Below are 23289 nucleotides of genomic sequence, written 5' to 3'. Positions count from 1 at the left end.
CACAGAATTGCCATGAGCCAGTGGTTCCACTCCCAGGTACATAACCAAAAGAATTGATAACAGAAACAATTATTTTACATGAATGTTCACAGCATTATTTACAGTGGCCAAAAGGCAAAAACAACCCAAATATTTATCAACTGTTGACTTACTGGATAATCACAATGTGATATATCCATACAATGGAATATTACCTATAAGAAGCTGCAAAGGGCTGGGCGTGGTGGCTCACGCCTGTAATCCTAGCACTTTGGGAGGACGAAGTGAGCAGATCACAAGGTCAGGAGTTTGAGACCAGCCTGACCAACAGAGTGAAACCCTGTCTGTACCAAAAATACAAAAATTAGCCAGGCATGGTGGTGCACTCCTGTAGTCCCAGCTACTCAGGAGGCTGAGGCAGGAGAATCGCTTGAACCCGGGAGGCAGAGGTTGTGGTAAGCCAAGACTGTACCACTGCACTCCAGCATGGGCAACAGAGTGAGACTCCGTCTCAAAAAAAAAAAAAAAAAGATACAAAGAGGCCAGCGTGGTGGCTTATGCCTATAATCCCAGCATCTTGGGAGGCTGAGGCGGGTGGATCACTTGAGGTCAGGAGTTTGAGACCAGTCTGGCCAATGTGGTGAAACCCTGTCTCCATTAAAAATATAAAAATTAGCAGGGCGTGGTGGCACATGCCTGTATTCCCAGCTACTCCAGTGGCTGAGGCAGGAGAATTGCTTGAGCCAGGGAGGTGGTAGTTGCAGTGAGCCGAGATCGTGCCACTGCACTCCAGTCTGGGCGACAGAGTGAGACTTCATTTAAAAACAAACAGCCGGGCATGGTGACTCACGCCTATAATCCCAGCACTTTGGGAGGCCCAGGCGGGCAGATCATGAGGTCAGTATGATCGAGACCATCCTGGCTAACATGGTGAAACCCCGTTTCTACTATAAATTAAAAAAAATCAGCTGGGTATCGTGGCATGCGCCTGTAGTCCCAGCTACTCGGGAGGGTGAGACAGGAGAATGGCTTGAACCCAGGAGGCGGAGTTTGCAGTGAGCTAAGATCATGCCACAGCACTCCAGCTTGGGTGACAGAGCGAGACTCAGTCTCAAAAAAAAAAAAAAAAAAAGTAAAAAAAAAGGTACAAAGAACTGATATGTGTTACAATGTGGATCAACCTTGAAAACATACTAAATGAAAGAATACAGGTATAAAGGTCACATGTCATATGATTCCATTTATATGAAATGTCGAGAATAGGCAAATCCATAGAGACAAAAAGAAGATTGAGGATACTGTTTCAGTTTTGCAAGATGAAAAAATTCTGGAGATTTTGGGCCAAGTGAGGTGGCTCCTACCTGTAATTCCAGCACTTTGGGAGGCCAAGGTGAACAGATTGCTTGAGCCCAGGAGTTCAAGACCAGCCTGGGCATCATAGCAAGTCCCCATTTCTATTAAAAGTAATAATTTAAAACACGGTCTGGAGAGCTGTTTGACAACAATATGAACATACTTAACATACTTAACACTTGGTTAAGATGGTAAATTTTGTTGTATTTTTTCATCACAATTTTTAAAAAAGGTATGAGACCTAGACTTTGCCCTCTGTGTGTCCCCAGTTTCTTGGGTGTAAATGGCAAGTAATTTAGCACTATTTACAAATTACTTTCATATACATAATATATCAGGTGCTCCAGGCAGTCCTTGAGATAGATGGAATAATCCCTCTATATCCATGGGAGTTGGTTTCAGGACCCCTTGAGGATACCAACATTTACAGAGGCTCAAGTCCTTTAAATAAAATGGCATAGGACAGGCGTGGTGGCTCATGCCTGTAATCCCAGCATTTTGGGAGGCCGAGGCCAGCGAATCACCTGAGGTCAGGAGTTTGAGACCAGTATGGCCAACACAGTGAAACCCTGTCTCTACAAAAAATACAAAAAAAAATTAGCTGGGCCTGGTGGCGCGCGCCTGTAGTCCCAGCTATTTAGGAGGCTGAGGCAAGAGAATCGCTTGAAACTGGGAGGCGGGCCGGGCGCGGTGGCTCACGCCTGTAATCCCAGCACTTTGGGAGGCCGAGACGGGCGGATCACGAGGTCAGGAGATCGAGACCATCCTGGCTAACACGGTGAAACCCCGTCTCTACTAAAAAATACAAAAAACTAGCCGGGCGAGGTGGCGGGCGCCTATAGTCCCAGCTACTCGGGAGGCTGAGGCAGGAGAATGGCGTGAACCCGGGAGGCGGAGCTTGCAGTGAGCTGAGATCCGGCCACCGCACTCCAGCCTGGGTGACAGAGCGAGACTCCGTCTCAAAAAAAAAAAAAAAAAAAGAAACTGGGAGGCGGAGGTTGCAGTGAGCCGAGATCGTGCCATTGCACTCCAGCCTGGGCGACAGAATGAGACTCCATCTCGGCCGGGCGCGGTGGCTCACGCCTGTAATCCCAGCACTTTGGGAGGCCGAGGCGGGCGGATCACAAGGTCAGGAGATCGAGACCATCCTGGCTAACACTGTGAAACCCCGTCTCTACTAAAAATGCAAAAAATTAGCCGGGCGAGGCGGCGGGCGCCTGTAGTCCCAGCTACTCGGGAGGCTGAGGCAGGAGAATGGCGTGAACCCGGGAGGCGGAGCTTGCAGTGAGCCGAGATCGCGCCACTGCACTCCAGCCTGGGCGACTAAGCGAGACTCTGTCTCAAAAAAAAAAAAAAAAAAAAAAAAAAAAAAAAAAAAAAAAAAAAGAGACTCCATCTCAAAAAAAAAAAAAAAAAAGCATAGTAATATAACATATGCATATCCTCCCCTATACTTTAAATCATCTCTAGATTACTCATAATATTTAATACAATGTAAATGCTATATAAAGTCATTATACTGCATTGTTTAGAGAACGAGGACAAGGAAAAAATCTGTATCTGTTCAGTACAGACACAACCATCCTTTTCTTTTTTTTCTGAAAAAAAATTTTTTTTTTTTTTGAGACAGAGTTTCACTCTTGTTGCCCAGGCTGGAGTGCAGTGGCGTGATCTTAGCTCACTGTAACCTCCGCCTCCCAGGTTCAAGAGATTCTTCTGCATCAGCCTCCTGAGCAGCTGGGAGTACAGGCATCTGCCACCATGCCTGGCTAGTTTTTGTACTTTTAATAGAGATGGGTGGGGTTTCACCATGTTGGCCAGGCTGATTTCAAACTCCTGACCTCAGGTGATCCACCTGCCTCGGCCTCCCAAAGTGCTAGGATTACAGGCATGAGCCACCGTGCCCGGCCTTCTGAATATTTTTAATCCACAGTTGGTTAAAATCACAGATATGGATTCCATAGTTACAGAGTGTTAATATCATCAAACACTTTTTTTTTTTTTTTTTTTTGAGACAGAGTCTCTCTCTGTTGCCCAGGCTGAAGTGCAGTGGCGTGATCTCAGCTCACCGCAACCTCCGCCTCCCGGGTTCAAGCCGTTCTCCTGCCTCAGCCTCCTGAGTAGCTGGGACTACAGGTGAGCACCACCACACGCGGCTAATTTTTATATTTTTAGTAGAGACACAGTTTCACCATGTTGATCAGGCTGGTCTCAAAATCCTGACCTCAGGTGATCTGCCTGCCTTGGCCTCCCAAAGTGCTGGGATTACAGATGGAGCCACCATGCCTGGCCTCATCACACACATTTGCATGAACTGAGGTTGGGATTCAAAGCTGGATCTTCCTGGTGCTCTGTATAATGCAGAATGTGACCTTGCCCTCCTGGACAGGGTTGTGTACATTCCACCTGTTCTGATGGGCTTTGGTCCCAGAGGGGTGACTTTATTTCCATATGACTGACAGTCTCAGGAGGACTCCCAGAATTGGTCACAAGCTGCTGCCCTGGTACACACGTCTCCTGAGGCTGGGGTGGCCCTGAGGGAGTCCACAGCTTCTGAAAGCTTCCCCCTTCCCTGGCAGCCTCTGGGCTAGCACTGTGCCCAGGGGCTAACTGCGCTGTGTTTGTGGCACCCCTCTCTCCTGCCCGGTGTAGGCAAGGACCTAGCAAAAAGAGTTCTTCCAGGCATGAATCAGCCAACACCCTTGGATGGCCCAGTAGCAGTTGTCCCAGTGGCAATTCTTGGCAGCAAGAGATGGGGAAAGAAAGGGGTCCAGGGATAATACCTTAAATAAAGATATCACTTCTGCATTTAAATAGTGTGCTAATGAAGCCGATGGGCCAGACTCCAGGTTCTGCAGTTTGGAGGATCTTTGTTCTGAGTGCTTAAACGGTAGTGTTTGTGGGCTATTCATGTAAAGTGGTTCAAAGTTGAATATCTACATGTTTGGAGAAACAGAGGCCTCAGCTTGGGCACCAGAGCTCGGAGGCCCCCATTTCTCAACTAAATACTGCCTATTCCTCACTGCTGCCGCCCCCAAGCTGAAAACGGTCTTTCCCTTTAGCTTTTATCGGAGAAATGCAGGTGGGCCAACCATTCAGAGTACTTTGATCAGCAGTCCCATCAGAACCACACAGGGCCAGGGAGACTGCTTCCCAACAAAAGGAGGTGCTGTTCAGACAACAGCACAGTCTTCTTCCAGACCATCCCCTCCACCTGAGTCCTCACGGAGACTACGCTCCAGTCACGATACCTACAGTGAACCTTTTATTCAAGAGTCTGAACTCAGAAACATCCAAACAATAGATCTATTCTTTTTTTGCCTTTTTTTTTTTTTTTTTTTTGAGACTGAGTTTTGCTTATTCACCCAGGCTGGAGTGCAGTGGCATGATCTCGACTCACTGCAATTTCTGCCTTCTGGGTTCATTCGATTCTTCTGCCTCAGCCTCCTGCGTAGCTGAGTAGCTGGTATTACAGGCACGCATCACCATGCCCTGCTAATTTTGTATCGAGCTCACTGTAGCCTTGACCTCCTGGGCTCAAGGGATCCTCCCACTTCAGCCTCATGGTTAGCTAGGACTATAGGAGTGCACTGCCATCCCCCGCTATTGTTTTCTTTTTTGAAGAAACAGGGTCTCACTATGTTGCCCAAACTGGTCTTTAACTCCTAGGCTCAAGAGATCCTCTTGCCTTAGCCTCCCAAAGTGCTGGGACTGTGGGCATGAGCCACTGTGCCCAGCCATGATTAATTTTCTAAATAATACATGAGCATTCCAGTTGCTCCACATCCTTTCCAATATTTGGTGTTGTCAGCCTTTTAAATGTTAGCCATCTGGTGGACATCAAATGGTATCGTCTATGATTTTAATTCGCATCTCCCTGATCTATGATTTTAATTTGCATCTCACATGATGGACACTTTTTCATGTGCTTATCGGCCATTTGGGTTTCGTTTACTGTCTATGTGGGAACAGCCAGTATATGTAGTCACTGTTTGGAGAACCATCTCATCAGTAAAGCCTATGATGTGAAAAATAAATAAACTTTTTTTTTTTTTGAGACAGTCTTGCTCTGTCGCCCAGGCTGGCATGCAATGGCCTGCTCTCAGCTCACTACAACCTCCGCCTCCTGGGTTCAAGCGATTCTCCTGCCTCAGCCTCCCGAGTAACTGGGACTACAGGTGTGCGCCATGACGCCAGATAATTTTTGTATTTTTAGTAAAGACGGGGTAATTTTTGTACTTTTAGTAGAGACGGGGTTTCACCATGTTGGCCAGGCTGGTCTCGAACTCCTGACCTCAAGTGATCCACCGGCCTCGGCCTCCCAAAGTGCTGGGATTACAGGCATGAGCCACTGCACCCGGCCAAACTTCTTTGTTAATCCACTGAAATGTGGTCCTGTTTCAAGAGTTAGAGCATTAAGTACCCTGATTAAATATAATCCCCTCAACTCTTTCTTTTCTCAGCATTTAGATTGCCTTTGCACTTCACTAGTAGGCCTTTTGTTTTCACCTCTTAGATCCAATGCACTTTCTTTCTTCCAAATCTGGGGGAAAATGTGTTTAAAAAAACCCGTAAGAGGCCAGGTGCAGCGGCTCACACCTGTAATCCCAGCACTTTGGGAGGCCGAGGCAGACGGATCCCCTGTGGTCAGGAGTTTGAGACCAGCCTGGCCAACATGGCAAAACCCTGTCTCTACTAAAAATACAAAAAAAATTAGCTGGGTGTGGTGGCAGAGTGAGACCCTATCTCAGAAAAGAAAGAACAAAAACAAACAAAAAATCCTCACTGCTCAGGTCATTGGAACATCTATGCTATTTTATGGAATGAAGTGTTACCCGATTCTAGAATCACAAATAAAGCCAATTAAGATCGTTCAAACTAAGTTTGTTGTAATTTTGTCATTTGACAAATGTAATGGTTATATCCTCAAAAGATAGACAGGAGTCGGGAACTGGCCAGAAAACTAAAAGTTTAAGCCTGGATTCAGATTACAGGGACGAGGGGAACTTCCCCTTCACCCTCTGAAGGCTCGCTGAAAACTCAACTCACAAAAGGCAGATTAATTGGAGAAAAGGCACAAATTTTATGAACTGTACACGAGCAGAAGCACAGAGTGACTGCCCAGGCCCTAGGGTGGTTCGGAAGCTTATACTCCATCCTGGCAAAACAGTTTATGGGAAGGAGGAGGAAGATGAATTCTGTTGAGGTGTCACTAGGAAGGATGAATGGATCAGGGAACAGAGATTAATTTGGACGGTATTCTGTGAAAGTTTCTGTTGGTGTGGCTGGATTCTTGGTCTTACAGGGAGGGGAAGAAAAAGCAGTTGTTTTGATGGGTCTGGTTCTTAGGCAGATAAAGGTTTTGGGAGAGATGCTGAGGGGGGATATGAGAAAGACCTTGAGGCTTCCTCAGTTCAGCATGTCAAAGCGCCACATTTGGGTATATTGGTGTCTTTCTTTTTCTTTTTTCTTTTTTCTTTTTTTTTTTTTGAGGCGGAGTCTTCACTCTGTCGCCCAGGCTGGAGTGCAGTGGCACCATCTGGGCTCACTGCAAGCTCCGCCTCCCGGGTTCGCGCCATTCTCCTGCCTCAGCCTCCCGAGTAGCTGGGACTACAGGCGCCCGCCACCGCGCCCGGCTAATTTTTTGTATTTTAGTAGAGACGGGGTTTCACCGTGTTAGCCAGGATGGTCTCGATCTCCTGACCTTGTGATCCGCCCGCCTCGGCCTCCCAAAGTGCAGGGATTACAGGCGTGAGCCACCGCGCCCGGCCTCTTTTTCATTTTTTTTTAAGACAGCCTCGCTGTCTCGTATTCTTAAAGTACTTTTAAAAAAGGAATCTTTTGGTGGGGCAAGATGTTTTGCTGGAGTGCAGTGGCATGATCATGGCTCACTGCAGGCTGAAACTCCTGGGCTCGTGATCCTCAGCCTCCCGAGCAGCTGGGTCTGCGGGCCTGCGCCACTGCACCTGGCTACATGTTTGTATTTTTAATAGAGATAGGGTTTTTCCATGTTGGCAAGGCTGGTCTAGAACCCCCGGCCTCAAGTGAGCTGCCCACCTTGGCCTCCCAAAGTGCTGGGACTACAGGCATGTGGCGCCACACCCAGCTAATTAAAAAAAAAATTTGTAGAGATGAGGTCTCATTATGTTGCCCAGGCTTTAGGTTCAAGAGATTCTCCCACCTCAGGTTCCCAATTAGCTAAGACTACAGGTGCACACCACCACGCCTAGCTAAGTTTTTTACATTTGTAGAGATGGGGTCTCACTATCTTGCTCAGGCTGGTCTCAAACTCCCGGCTTCAAGCAATCTTCCCTCCTTGGTTTCCTAAAGTACTGGAATTGCAGGCATGAGCCACTGTGCCCAGCCAGGTCTTGGTTTCTGAGCCTCATCAAGATGATAATTATGAAAAAGTAAGACATTATGAAGGCAAAGTCAACAGGACTTAGAGATTAAGCTGATTCAGAGAATGAGTAAAAATAAAGACAAAAATGACACCGAGGTTTTTTTTTCTTTTTTTTTTGAGACGGAGTCTCGCTCTGTCACCCAGGCTGGAGTGCTGTGGCCGGATCTCAGCTCACTGCAAGCTCCGCCTCCCGGGTTCCCGCCATTCTCCTGCCTCAGCCTCCGGAGTAGCTGGGACTACAGGCACCCGCCACCTCGCCAGGCTAATTTTTTGTATTTTTTAGTAGAGACGGGGTTTCACCGTGTTAGCCAGGATGGTCTCGATCTCCTGACCTCGTGATCCACCCGTCTCGGCCTCCCAAAGTGCTGGGATTACAGGCTTGAGCCACCGCGCCCAGCCCCACACCAAGGTTTTGAACTCAATGATTGGGTGAAGTTAACAGCCCTTCCTTCCAAAGGAAGATCTGATTTGAGGGAAGGTAATTTATGGGTTGGACATGCTGGTGGGATATCCAAATGAAAATTGCCAGCAGACAACTAGAAATGAGGGACTGACATGTGCCGTGTCTCATCTTCCATTTCCTCATTCCTGCTTTTGAATAAAACTAATCTAATTAATTTGAACTAAGTATATTAAGAAATGATAAGCCGGGCGCACCTGTAATCCCAGCACTTTGGGAGGCTGAGGAGGGTGGATCGCCTGAGGTCAGGAGTTCGAGACCAGCCTGACCAGCATGGTGAAACCCTGTCTCTACTAAAAATACAAAAAATTAGCCGGGCATGTAATCCCAGCTATTTGGGAGGTTGAGGAAGGAGAATTGCTTGAACCCGGGAAGGCAGAGGTTGCAGTGAGCCCAGATCATGCCACTGCACTCCAGCCTGGGCAATAGAGTGAGACTCCGCCTCAAAAAAAAAAAAAGAAAGAAATTATAATGATTTCTTGTACACTTCTTCATCAGTACCATTTGTACTTTAGGAATAACCTTCAGTGCTCTCTTTCCAGTGGCTCACAGTCTTTACGTGTGAGAGAGAGAGAGATTGCTCTGTCAGTCACTCCAAAGACTGGAGTACTTTGGCAGTTTTACTCACTGGAGCCTCAAACTCCCGGGCTCAAGTGATCCTGCCTCAGCCCCCAGAGTACCTGGGGCCACAGGCGTGTGCCACCATGCCTGGCTAATTTTTTGTAGAGATGGGGTCTTGCTAGATTGCCCAGGCCAGTTCACAATCTTTATTCCACTTCCTCCTCAGTGAAGAAGGCAACAAAGCATTTGGATACATGAGTCTGGCTCTCAGAAGAAAGGTGTGGCTGTGACCTATAAATTTAGGAGTCCTCAGTATATAGGTGATGTTCAAAGCCATGGTGAGATTACTTGAGGAGAATATGTGGAATGAGAAGAGGGTTCAGGGTCAAACTTGAGGTTGAACCAGCAAGAGAACTGGGAGGGTGTGGTCAGAAAAGTAGTGGGGAAGCCCAAGAAAGGAGGTGTCTGTGAAGTGTTTCCCCAGTGAAAATCGAATGGCGCTTATTGGGTTTGAGATCAGGGAGGTTACTGGTAACCTAGCAGGGCAGTTTTGATGGAGTGAATGATAGAAGCCAGATTGGAAGGGATCTGAAGTGTGAACGAAAGGTGGGAAGCTAGAGATAGTAAATGTGGACAACTCTTTTTGAGTAGCTTGGCAAGAAGGAATATGGGGGCAGGCTGGTGGCTCTCACCTGTAATCCCAGCACTTTTGTAATTACAAGGGTGTCAAGGTTACCTCCTAGAAACCTTAAACAAAGGCCCAACTTCTCTTTGGAAGAGGTCAAATTATTTGTCTGGGAGGCCAAAGTGGGAGGATCACTTGAACCCAAGTGTTCAAGACGAGTCTGGGCGACATAGTGGGACCTTGTCACTACAAAAAATAAAAAAAATTTTAAAAAGTAGCTGGGTGTGGTGGCACACACCTGTAGTCCCAGCTACTTGAGAAGCTGAGATGTGAGGATCCCTAGATCTTGGGAGGCCGAGGCTGCAGTGAGCTATGATTGTGCTGCTACACTCCAGCCTGGGTGACAGAGTGAGACGCCCATCTCCACAAAAAAATTCCTTTTTTAAAAGTATGAGGCAGGCCGGGCGCGGTGGCTCAAGCCTGTAATCCCAGCACTTTGGGAGGCCGAGATGGGCGGATCACGAGGTCAGGAGATCGAGACCATCCTGGCTAACACGGTGAAACCCCTTCTCTACTAAAAAATAGAAAAAAAACTAGCCGGGCGAGGTGGCGGGCGCCTGTAGTTCCAGCTACTCGGGAGGATGAGGCAGGAGAATGGCGTGAACCCGGGAGGCGGAGCTTGCAGTGAGCTGAGATCATGCCACTCCACTCCAGCCTGGGCGACAGAGCAAGACTCTGTCTCCAAAAGAAAAAAAAAAAAAAGTATGAGGCAGGCCAGGCGCGATGGCTCACACCTGTAATCCCAGCACTTTGGGAGGCCGAGGCGGGTGGATCACCTGAGGTCAGGAGTTCGAGACCAGCCTGGTCAATATGGTGAAACCCTGTCTCTACTAAAATACAAAAATTAGCTGGGCGTGGTGGTGGGCGCCTGTAATCCCAGCTACTTGGGAGTCTGAGGCAGGAGAATTGCTTGAACCCGGGAGGCGGAGGTTGCAGTGAGCTGAGATCACACCACTGCACTCCAGCCTGGGCAACAGAGCGAGACTCTGTTTAAAAAAAAAAAAAAAAACGCCAGGTGCGGTGGCTCAAGCCTGTAATCCCAGCACTTTGGGAGGCCGAGATGGGCGGATCACAAGATCAGGAGATCGAGACCATCCTGGCTAACACAGTGAAACCCCGTCTCTACTAAAATACAAAAAAATTAGCTGGGCGTGGTGGCGGGCACCTGTAGTCCCAGCTACTCGGGAGGCTGAGGCAGGAGAATGGCATGAACCCGGGAGGCAGAGCTTGCAGTGAGCCGATATCGTGCCACTGCACTCCAGCCTGGGTGACAGAGCGAGAGTCTGTCTCAAAAAAAAAATAAAAAATTAAAAAATTAAAAATGAGGCCAGGCGCGGTGGCTCAAGCCTGTAATCCCAGCACTTTGGGAGGCCGAGACGGGTGGATCACGACGTCAGGAGATCGAGACCATCCTGGCTAACACGGTGAAACCCCGTCTCTACTAAAAAAATACAAAAAACTAGCTGGGCGAGATGGCGGGGGCCTGTAGTCCCAGCTACTCGGGAGGCTGAGGCAGGAGAATGGCGTGAACCCGGGAGGCGGAGCTTGCAGTGAGCCGAGATCCGGCCACTGCACTGCAGCCTGGGTGACAGAGCGAGACTCCGTCTCAAAAAAAAAAAAAAAAATTAAAAATGAAAAACCCTCTGTGTCCAAATATAATCACATTGAGGGCTAGGGCTTCCAGATGATGTGAATTTGGGAGGCGGACACAGTTCAGCCCACAGCATAACATTTGTTTGTCAAAACTCACGGAACTATACACCAAAAAAGGGTGAATTTTTAAGCTGTATATAAATTATACCTCAATAAACATAATTTAAAAAGTAAAAAGAGACCTGGTGCAGTGGCTCATGCCTATAATCCCAGCATTTTAGGAAGCTGAGGTGGGAAGATCACTTGAGCTCAAGAGTTCAAGACCAGCCTGGGCAACCTAAGGAGGCCTCATCTGTATTGCAATAAAAATAATTAGAAAAAAAAATGAAAAGTGACAAAAATGGTGAAGGGGGAGTAAATCCTGAGAACACAGGAAGCCAGAGAGTGCTGAGCTGACCCTGGACTTCTAAGCATGGCTTCCACATGGAGCGGGCTCTGGTCCTGCCCTTTTGTGTAGGGATGTCATCCTATACAGTTCACTGGTAAAATTAACTAGATTGGGCTTCTTCTAGAATGAGTTCCGTGGATGTTTTTAGGCTTGAGGTGAGAAATCAAAATAGAGAAATTCAGATGGGTGGAATTATCTAACACTATAAAAAATCCTAGCTCCCATGCTGTTAATCCGGGAGACAGTCATAGGCTTCAGTGTCACCAGCTTCAAAATAGCTCAGGTCAGCGTTGCCTGGGAGCTGCTGATTCAGGGCTGCCTGCTCAACTGTCGAGGTCTCTAGGAGCTCTGTTGTGCAGAGGTATTCCAAACCCTCGGAACTGTCCTTGGCTGAACTGCTGCCTACTCCCCCAGGCCTTCTGAGTTCTATTTGAAGAGCTTGCAATTTAAAGAAGTGAAGAACCAGCAAATACATAGGGGTGAAAATGAAAAACATTTTCTCCAGGGTTAAGCCAAGTCCTGGGGTTAAGACTTGTTAGTGGAGCCCACCTGCTATCCTTTTAAATAGATAAAAGACTTTTCAGTGTCTTACCGTGAAAAACTACATCTACTCCCCCGCCCCTGCCACTCTCCTACACCCTGCTTCTCCCACCCCCAAAACCTTATAATTAAAAAGGCTCTTTTCAGACTGGAACACAATTCAAGCACAATCATTATGAAAACCCTGCCCTGTTTCAGTGGTTACTGACAACTCCCTTTGTGTAAATCTCATTAAATCAAACCAGGGACTCCTGTGTTTTTGTGTGTGACAATTTCTAGGAAGAGAAAGCTATGTGGATTTAAGAAATAATGTTGCAAATCTTAGGTATGAGACTTCTTTGGATTAGAAAGTAATATTATTTATCTCTCTGAAGCCACTAACAAATCAACCATGAAAAATGGGTTTTTGTCACCCAGCATCCTTTCTCTACCCTGGTCGTGTTCTCTATGTTTAATAGGAAGGGGAAACAGAGTGCTTTCCTTGATGGGCTATTTTATTTTCAGGCCTTTAAGAAGACAAATGAAACTACTAAAAATATTGCCTTAGAAAGTATTTTCAATTCATTTTCATGCTATACATGTTTGGTACTTAGGAGCTATTTGCTTCTATTTGATAAGAAAAATGATTCTTCTTCAAAACATATGCAACAGTGGGTTTTCTTTACACCCTGAAAAGCTTCAAAAATAAAATGGTTCTTATATCGAATTAAAGATGACAGTGAGATTCCCCTGTACCTTGCAGAATAGCCTACAACAATAGAATACTTACACATTTTTTCTGGGCCTTGAAGTTGTGGTAGCTGTTAATTATCTTTTCTTTTCCCTTTAATATTGTTATTTCTTTTTTCCTTTCCCTGTTTTTTTGTTTGTTTGTTTGTTTGAGACAGAGTCTTGCTCTGCAACCTCTGCATCCCAGGTTCAAGCCATTCTCCTGCCTCAGCCTGCGAGTAGCTGGGATTACAGGTGTGTGCTAACACACCCAGCTAATTTTTGTATTTTTAGTAGAGACGGGGTTTTGCCATGTTGGCCAGGCTGGTGTCGAACTCCTGACCTCAAATGATCTGTCCACCTCAGCCTCTCAAAGTGCTGGGATTACAGGAGTGAGCTACTGTGCCTGGGCAAATGTTATTATTTCTAGTCCTATTCCAGAATTTCCAAAGTTCTTAACTGTAAAAAGGTTCCTCTTCCTTTGTATCTTTTTCCATCAGTGGATATAAATGGCTTTGACAATTCCTTACCATCAAATGTCTAAATAGACTACACTGGGCACAACTGAGTACTACCAGAAAAGGGCACCTGTGTGACCCCGTGTTCTGGTTTCTTGAGCTTATGAATGCATGTGCCTTTCTTTGTTTTCTTTGGCTCTTTCTTGCCGCTGTGCTAAGTCCTAGTGACTGGAACAAGCTCCTAGAGGGGTTCTTTTAAAGGATTAATGTCTGCTTACTCACACATCTTATAGGGATCTCCCTCATACCTTGCCTCACCCAAATGCATGCTGTAACTTTCCATATGGTCCTGCCATCAATAACAAATCTTCAAGTTAAAAAAAAGGGGTATAACCAGGATGAGGGGAAAAGAGGTGCATAGCTAGAAGGGAGCCTCTGAATGCCACACAGCCCAGAGGTGCCCCCCTCTCGACATATCCAGGTTCCTCCTGGTGCCTGCTCTCCAACCCCACATGTTCTCCCAGGGCTTCTGCCTTGTACTTCTATTTGTGTGAATTTCATTCTGCATATTGATTTTTTTCTTTTTTTTTTTTTTGAGACATAGTCTCGCTCTGTCGCCAGCCCAGGCTGGACTGCAATGGCATGATCGCTGCTCACTGCAACCACTGCCTCCAGGATTCAAGCGATTCTCCTGCTTCAGCCTCCCAAGTAGCTGGGACTACAGGCTTGCGCCACCACGCCCTGCTAATTTTTGTATTTTTAGTAGAGACGGGGGTTTCACCATGTTGGCCAGGCTGGTCTTGAACTGCTGACCTCAAGTGATCTGCTCATCTCAGCCTCCCAAAGTGTTGGGATTACAGGCGTGAGCCACCATGTTGGGATTACAGGCGTGAGCTACCGCACCTGGCCTCATTACACACATTGTTGCAGAGCGTGTTTCCCTCGTTTTTATCCTGCACCAGACTATAAGGTGTCATTCTTCTGGGTGCTCTCCCAGCCCCAGCACACTGCTCTGGCCACAATGCCCATGCGATGAAAAGAACATTTTAGTGTCAAGGAAGTATTGATGCCTGAGAATCTGCAGCTGTTGAGCCATGGTCCGATATACTTTGCAGAAAAAGAATCATCTTCTGGTAAGAATAACCTTCCAAGAGAGATAAATACAGCAAGCATTAGATCACAACCAGAAGTATCTCTACCCTGAATGAGATCTTGAAGACCTAAGAACACCTTAGGAGGCTTAGGAGTGGACAAAAAAGAGTCTCAGACAAAGGGAGGAGGGAGGAGAGGGCAAAAGGGTGCAGGATTACAGGGCCACACCCTCGTGAGATTGCACAGTGATTAGCACAGTGATGATGAATATTTATGAAGGCAGTACTGATTATTTTACAAGGATTCATTTGAATAATCATGAATATGTTTCCATGCATTTGCACCTAATGGGATGGTTTGCAGTCTTTAATGAGGCATTGGCGCGTGTTTGAAGAGCAAGGGAGGGCAGAGAGATGGGAAAGAACAATGCAGGTCACAACGTTCATGCAGGATTTTCTTACTGTACTGACCTCTTGTCCCTGAAGTCCTGTCTGTAAAGAACTAGCTGGGAAATGTCTAAAGCATGCCTCGGGGTGCCTATCCGTGCATAGGCTAAAATGCTTTGCTGTTTCTTCTAAGCCTACTCTGTTCTTGAAGAGAGGGAAAACCTTGACCCTTTCTTTGTTGTTGTTTTTTGTTTGCTTGTTTGTTTTTGTTTTTTGTAGACAGAGTCTCGCTCTGTGGCCCAGGCTGGAGTGCAGTGGCGCGATCTCCGCTCACTGCAAGCTCTGCCCGCCGGGTTCACGCCGTTCTCCTGCCTCAGCCTCCCGAGTTAGCCGGGACTACAGGCACCTGCCAACATGCCCGGCTAATTTTTTTGTATTTTTAGTAGAGACGGGGTTTCACCGTGTTCGCCAGGATGGTGTCGATCTCCTGACCTCGTGATCCGCCCGCCTTGGCCTCCCAAAGTGCTGGGATTACAGGCGTGAGCCACCGCGCCCGGCCGGACTCTTTCTTTGACTTCTCAGGCCTTCCAGTTTCGGGAATTTTGCAAGGTCACATGGCTATACAATGGCAGAACATTTTCCAAGGTCACATGGCTGTACATTGGCAGATCCATGCCTTCAGATCCCTGTCTCTTCCAAGCGCCTGGGGTGAAGTGCCCCCTTTGCCAGGGTCAGTGCTGGGTTGCGGAATTGTCCACTCTAATTACTAATAGGCTGCTCCTTTCACTGGCAAAATTGTAAAAGGGTTTTAAGTAATTTGTTTTGTTCAATGGTTTGAGGAGAGCAGCCATTTGTTTCTTTTCCCTTCAGTCCCTTGCAGGATGTTAGTTTTGAAGGGAGAAATGGCAGGACGGCAGAGTGGGGGGAGCAGGAAAGGCCTGGAGGGACAGGAGCATCTCTGTGACCTGGTGAGTAGCTCAGCGGGCGGGAGGAGCTGGGGCCGCAGGAGGACTTCCGAAGTGGATTAGTTTCAACCTTCACATACCGAGATGACTTGCATCGGAGGGAAGGCGGACCTGAAATCAGCCCGCAAAAGGCAGGGGCCTACACTACAAGGCCCATTTAGTTAATTTCTACCACGAGTCCCAAGCATGCTCGTGTGGGCGGGACAGGCAAGGGGTGGCCAGCTGATCCCGCACCTGGAGCTGGGCCATTCCAGCTCTTCCTTTTCCGGTGTCTGCAGTTTGACCTTGGACGTGCCCTTTAGCTATGCAAGCTTCCCCAGTTGGAGACTGGGCTGTGTGAGGCCGAAATGCAACTTAGGCTGTAGGCGAGTGCCTAGTCGGGGTGCAGACACACACAAGGGAGCTATTATTAGGCAGTTTCTGCCGGCGGAAGCGGAATTGCAATCGGGTCGCCAGCTCCGCGGGAGAGGGGGCGGGGGCGGTAGGCGGCGGTTCAGCTGGCGGCTGCGTGCTTCCCCACGCGGGGATACACCTGCCACATCAGCTGGCACCTCCCGCCGGGAAAGGTTCTGGGTTCCTCGCGGTCAAAGCAGGATTCCGACTGTAGTGTATTTTCCTAGGTTCTAAACTCACCGACCCCCTCTTCTGATTGACACATTCTTTCTTTAGATATGCTAATACTCAATTAGATTACTGTCTAGGCTTGCCTTGGCCGGCAGGCTTTGTCTCCTAAGGGGACTTTACCCATCTCAGGCCTTTTACATTAGATTTTTTAATAGTTCACCTCTAAAGAGGCACATTTTTAACCCTAATTCTTTAGTGGTATCTTAATCCGGATATTCCCAACCCCCACCTCGGTGCATCCATTCGCGTGTTCATTCAGCAAAGGCTTACTACTGTGACCGTAGTCTTTTTTTTTGTTTTTTGAGACGGAGTATCAGTCTGTCGCCCAGGCTGGAGGGCAACCTCCGCCTCCCGGATTCAAGCTATTCTCCCGTCTCAGTCTCCTGAGTAGCTGGAACTTCAGGCACACACCACCACCACGGGTTAATTTTGTATTTTTGGTGGAGACAGGGTACCATGATGGCCAGGCTGGTCTCAAACTCCTAACCTCGGGTGATCCACCCGCCTTGGCTTCCCAAAGTGCTGGGATTACAGGTGTGAGCCACCGCGCCCGGCCCAGCCAATTTTTTTACACAGAAAAAACTCCATCTAATTTTCCTAATCCATGAACTGGGTTTTTCGGTGTGTTGTTATGAAGAAATGAAATAAAGTAATCCTTGAAGAAGGATTAAATGAGAAAAGCTTGAGTACCATAGTGCATGGTGTCTAGCAGGCACTCGATAAATGTGTTCAATTGGTGAATGAATAAACTTTACCTGTGATTCCGGTCACTCCTGCAAGGTGCCTCTGGCACTGTGCTACTCTTTGGGGAAGTAGTGGTGGACCAGACACAGGAGGTCCTGCCCTCAGGGAGCCTGTAATCTATTCTATGAGGGATAGAGACAAATAAAGCAATCCCAGGGCTGGGGGACAAATGCCAACAACTTGGGAAATTCTGAGCTGACTGGAGCTCCCATCAGGAGGACCTAACCAGTGTAGAGGTCTCCGCAGCTCCCAGGAGGAAGTGGACTCTAAGCTATGATGCAAATGTGAGTAAGAGTTGGCCAGGCAGAGGGGGAGGATCTGAGTGATAGTTAAGGGACCGCCCTGATGCAAAGGCCTCCAGGCAAGAAAGTCCTTCTTCCAACCAAAGAGACACTGAGGAACTACAGGAATGTTGCTTGCCAGGGGATTTGGGCCAAAGAGGCTGGGGAGGTAAGCCAGGGCTGGATTTTGGAGGGCTGAGTAAATCCTAAAATCTTAGGATTTTATCCTAAGAGCTATGGAGTGTTTAGGAGATAGGGGTCCACCCGCTCAATAAAAATTGGAATATGGGGCCGGGCGTGGTGGCTCACACCTGTAATCCCAGCACTTTGGGAGGCTGAGGCAGGCAGATCACTTGAGGTCAGGAGTTCAAGACCAGACTGGCCAACATGTTGAAATCCCGTCACTACTAAAAATACATAAAATTCGCTGGGTGTGGTGGCGGGCGCCTGTAATCCCAGCTATTCAGGAGGCTGAGGCAGGAGAATCACTTGAACCTGGGAGGCGGAGGTGGCAGTGAGCCGAGATCGTGCCATTGTATTCCAACCTGGGCAACAAGAGCGAAACTCTGTCTCAAAAAAAAAAAAAAAAAAAAAAAATTGGAATATGGTAATCCCAACTATTCAGGAAGAATCGTTTGAGCCCAGGAGTTTGAGAGTTTGAGTTCAGCCTGGGCAATATAGCGGGACTCTAAAAAATATATATTTAAGAAAAGAAAACAAAACTGGAGCATGGAGGAAGAGGGAAAGGACTGCCATGACTCAGGGCTTTCAAGTTCAGACTCCAAATCCAGGCGTACGCAACAGATCAGGGCGCCAGACTGCCTGGGATTGAGAGTGACTCCTTGCTTGAAAGTGACCTAACCACATTTGCAAACTTGGCTCATCACAGCCCCTAAGTCGTAGGTTTGTGAGAGACAGTGGGTGAAATAATTACAGAATGAACTACTTACAACATTACCTGGCATAGACTAAGTACTCCATAGTGTTGGCTATTATCAATTCTACTCGGTTCCCAGAAGTCACAGGTTCTGCAGACCCAGCTATTTTTATTTATTTATTTATTTATCTATTTATTTATTTTTTTGAAACGGAGTCTCACTCTGTCACTCAAGCTGGAGTGCAGTGGTGTGATCTCAGCACATTGCAACCTCTGCCTACCGATTTCAAGTGATTCTCGAGCCTCAGCCTCCCACCACGCCTGGCTAATTTTGGGGTTTTTTGTTTTGTTTTGAGACGGAATCTTGCTCTTGTTGCCCAGGTGGAGTGCAATGACACAATCTTGGCTCACTGCAACCTCCGCCTCCCGGGTTCAAGCAATTCTCCTGCTTCAGCCTCCCGAGCAGCTGAGATTACAGGTGCCCACCACCACGCCCGGCTAATTTTTGTATTTTTAGTAGTGACGGGGTTTCACCATGTTGGCCAAGCTGGTTTCAAACTCCTGACCTCAGATGATCTGCCTGCCTCAGCCTCCCGAAGTGCTGGGATTACAGGCATGAACTACCATACCCATACCCGGCAGAGCCGGCTATTTAAAATACCAGGGAGAATGCAGGGTGAGAGGGAAATTTACAAACTGCAGGATGATGTAAACTCCAGGAACTGTGAACTCCTCCTTTTATAATAGTTTAGTCATGGTCCTTGCAAATTTGGTTGATTGATTTCAATAGCTGATTAGAAAGGAGAAGCTGCCAAGCAGGTCCACTAGGAATGGCAGAAGTAGTAATTCCTTTTTCTAGGAGCACAGCTCGAGGAAAACTGTGGAGTTTCCATAAGGAACAGAGGCAAGGCCCCAGAAGTATAGCAAACTAGCAGATGGTGGTCATTTAGAACAGAGGGCAACGGTCTTATACATTCAAAGTACACCGAAGGCTTCACTGTATTGTAGTACAATTATTGAGCACTTAAAGGCTCTGTTCAGATTCCAGCTTGCCCATTAGAGTAGGAGGATGTTTCAGGAACTTGAGAAATAACATCATGTTGGACAATGGAATCAGACCGGGCATGGTGGCTCAAGCCTGTAATCCCAGCACTTTGGGAGGCCAGGAGTTAGAGACCAGCCTGGCCAACATGGCGAAACCCTGCCTCTATGAATAATACAAAAAAAAAATTAGATGGGCTTGGTGGTGCGGGCCTACAGTTCCAGCTATTCGGGAGGCTGAGGCAGGAGAATCGCTTGAACCCAGGAGGTGGAGGTTGCAGTGAGGCAAGATCGCATCACTGCACCCCAGCCTGCGCAACAGAGTAAAACTGTCTCCAAAAAAAAAAAAAAGAAAAGAAAAGAAAAAGAAAAAAAAGGGCATACCTCACAATTTATTTATATGAAGGCAGATGTTTTCTAATGTGTTGCTTCCCTTACTCCCCAGGGGGGTGAGATTTGGGACAGGCGAAAGAAAAAGGAAATTTGACTTCCCTCTGCATGAAAACTCTTAAAATTCAAACCTTGGGCCGGGCGCGGTGGCTCAAGCCTGTAATCCCAGCACTTTGGGAGGCCGAGACGGCCGGATCACGAGGTCAGGAGATTGAGACCATCCTGGCTAACACCGTGAAACCCCGTCTCTACTAAAAATACAAAAAACTAGCCGGGCGAGGTGGCGGGCGCCTGTAGTCCCAGCTACTCCGGAGGCTGAGGCAGGAGAATGGCGTAAACCCGGGAGGCGGAGCTTGCAGTGAGCTGAGATCCGGCCACTGCACTCCAGCCCGGGCTACAGAGCAAGACTCCGTCTCAAAAAAAAAAAAAAAAAAAAAAAAAATTCAAACCTTGGCAAGAAGCATTTGCTTTCTGCTGCTGGATAGAAAAGGTGTGCTTTTGGGGCTTTAACCTCCTTTCTGGCTTCCTGCCTCTGTAAAATGCCCATGAGAGGAATGCCGGGGGTCACAAGAGTTACTTAGCTGAATAAATATACATGAGTGATTGAGAGAGAATTACAAAGTCTCCTCTAAGTAATCAAGTCAAAACGAACAATACTCATTTGTCAGAACATCTGATGGAGCTGCCCAAACTATCACCCTAGACACAGCCAACTATGTTAAAGACAGCCATTGAGGACAATATCTGATGGATATAGTTTGGTTCTCTAGCTTATGGGAACTCTGCTCAATGGGACAGTAACAGTGAATGAAGTTGGAGGAAGGAAATGCAGTGATTATGGGTGGGGGATAAGCAAGACAAGGAATGAATTAGGGGTATGTCTAAAAAATTATTTTTACTTCCAAATTTATGGCTTAGTTTTGATTTGTGTTAGTAGGATTTGTTAGCTGTTATTTGCCTGGGGTTTGGCGGTTTGGTATGTACTGGTGGTCTTGATATGCTATCTGGACCAGAAAGCAAATGTTTGCATCCTTGGAATCCCCATTACAATTGAAAAATTTCTGAGGAGACAGCCAAGGCCAGATGGGAATGCGGCATGAATTGCCCCGTTAGCACTTAAATCCTCTGTTGGTGCAGTCTTGCTTTGTGCTTTCTTCCTTCATTCCTTAACACTTAGCAGTGCCCAGCCTGATAAGGACCCAGAACACTAGATGTTGGGGATTAGATCAGTGAATCCAAAAGACCACACCTTTGCCACATCTTCTGAGGGCTATTTTGCATCATAATATGTTAGAAGGCATCACATGGCGAGAGACTGCCCGTGAGAGTGCAAGAGGGGACCAAACTTACTTTGTTATTCTTTTTTTTTTTTTGAGACGGAGTCTCGCTGTGTCGCCCAGGCTGGAGTACAGTGGCCGGATCTCAGCTCACTGCAAGCTCCGCCTCCCGGGTTCACGCCATTCTCCTGCCTCAGCCTCCCGCGTAGCTGGGACTACAGGCGCCGCCACCACGCCCGGCTAGTTTTTTGTATTTTTAGTAGAGACGGGGTTTCACCATGTTAGCCAGGATGATCTCGATCTCCTGACCTCGTGATCCACCCGCCTCGGCCTCCCAAAGTGCTGGGATTACAGGCTTGAGCCACCGCGCCCGGCCCTTACTTTGTTTTTCTTTTGAGACAGTCTCTGTTGCCCAGGCTGGAGCGCAGTGGCACGATCTGTGCTCACTGCAATCTCCACCTCCCAAGTTCCAGCAATCCTCCCATCTCAGTCTCCTGAGTAGCTGGGACTACAGGCATACACCGCCATGTCCAGCTAATTTTTGTATTTTTTTTTCTGTAGAGATGGGGTTTCACCATGTTGCCCAGACTGGTCTCGAATTCCTGGGCTCCCCCGAGGGAGAACTGCTTGAGCCCAGGAATTCAGAACCAGCCTGGGAAACATAGCAAGACCCATCTCTACAAAAATAATGTAAAAATCAGTTGGGCACAGTGGTGTGTGCATATAGTCCTGGCTACCCAGAAGGCTGAGGTGGGAGGATCACTTGAACCCAGGAGTTCCAGGCTACAAAAATAAAAGAAGCCTGGCTGTGGTGGCTCACACATGTAATCCTAATACTTTGGGATGCCAAGACAGGAGAATCATGTGAGCCCAGGAGTTTGAGACAAACCTGGGCAACGCAGTGAAACTCTGTCTCTCCAAAAAATGTGTTTAAATTAGCAAGGTGAAGTGATACATGCCTGTACTCCCGGCTACTCAGAAGGATGGCTTGAACCTGGGAGGTCAAGGCTACAGTGAGCCATGATCACGCCACCCACCACACTGTTGTCTAGGTGAGAGACCCTGCCTCAGAAAGAAAGCAAGAGAGAGAGGTAGGAAGGAAGGAAGGAAGAGAGGAAGGAAGGAAGGAAGAGAGGAAGGAAGGAAGGCAGGAAGGCAGGCAGGCAGGCAGGCAGGCAGGAAGGCAGGCAGGCAGGCAAAAGAAAGAGGGAGGAAGGAAAGAAGGAAGGGAGGGAGGGAAGGAAAAAGTGCATATTTGCTCTTTAAAGAACAGTAATAAAAAGGTTTTGTTTTGTTTTGTTTTGTTTCTTCTCCTTCTTCTGTGACGGGTTTCCTACAACAGAGACAGGGACAAACCAAGAAGTGTGGTGCCATTGAATAACAGGCTGGTGGTGGAGGACAGAAGAGGAGGACCTACATTTTTGGACCTTCTGAGTTGGGAGTTGTTGTGGGACACAATGCAATTCATTGTGATCTGGAATTAGAGGAGAGATATCTGACCTGGAAACATAGATGTGGAATCATCAAATAGACCTGAGGCCCTGAGAGCAAATGTGTTTCTCCAAGAAATACAGATTTCAGAAAGAAGAGGGCCAAAGCTAGATCCTGGAGAACAGTCCATATTTCACAAAGGAATGCAGGAAAATTAGCCAAGGAGGAAGACTGAGAAGGAATGGCTTTATGGAAAGAGAGAAAGTTGTCTTGGAAGCTAAGGGAAGAGAGTTTTAAGAATGGGCTGGGCCGGGCGCGGTGGCTCAAGCCTGTAATCCCAGCACTTTGGGAGGCCGAGACGGGTGGATCACGAGGTCAGGAGATCGAGACCATCCTGGCTAACACGGTGAAACCCCGTCTCTACTAAAAAATACAAAAAACTAGCCGGGCGAGGTGGCGGGCGCTCGGGAGGCTGAGGCAGGAGAATGGCGTGAACCCGGGAGGCGGAGCTTGCAGTGAGCTGAGATCCGGCCACTGCACTCCAGCCTGGGCAACACAGCGAGACTCCGTCTCAAAAAAAAAAAGAATGGGCTGGTGTGCAATGCTCCCTGCAAAATTCTCCAAGTAGGGGGAGTCTTTCAGACTATAGAGTTTTGTACTTTCCCTGAGGGAGATAGCCAAAAAAGGGGTCGGGGGCCTATCCTATGCCCCAAGAGAAAGGGCCTCTATTCCTTTTAACTTAATTTGTATTGAAAGGATAGGTAGAGGATGGACTAGGTAAAAGAATGGACAGATGCCAGGCATGGTGGCTTACGCCTGTAATCCCAGCACTTTGGGAGGCCGAGGATCACTTGAGGTTGGGAGTTCGAGATGAACCTGACCAACATGGAGAAACCCCATCTCTACTAAAAATACAAAAATTAGCCTGGCATGGTGGTGTGCATCTGTAATCCCAGCTACTTGGGAGGCTGAAGCAGGAGAATCACTTGAACC

Source organism: Macaca mulatta, chromosome 18, assembly GCF_049350105.2.
Source record: "Macaca mulatta isolate MMU2019108-1 chromosome 18, T2T-MMU8v2.0, whole genome shotgun sequence".
Taxonomy (NCBI): Eukaryota; Metazoa; Chordata; class Mammalia; order Primates; family Cercopithecidae; genus Macaca; species Macaca mulatta.
Note: the sequence above shows the minus strand (reverse complement) of the source record.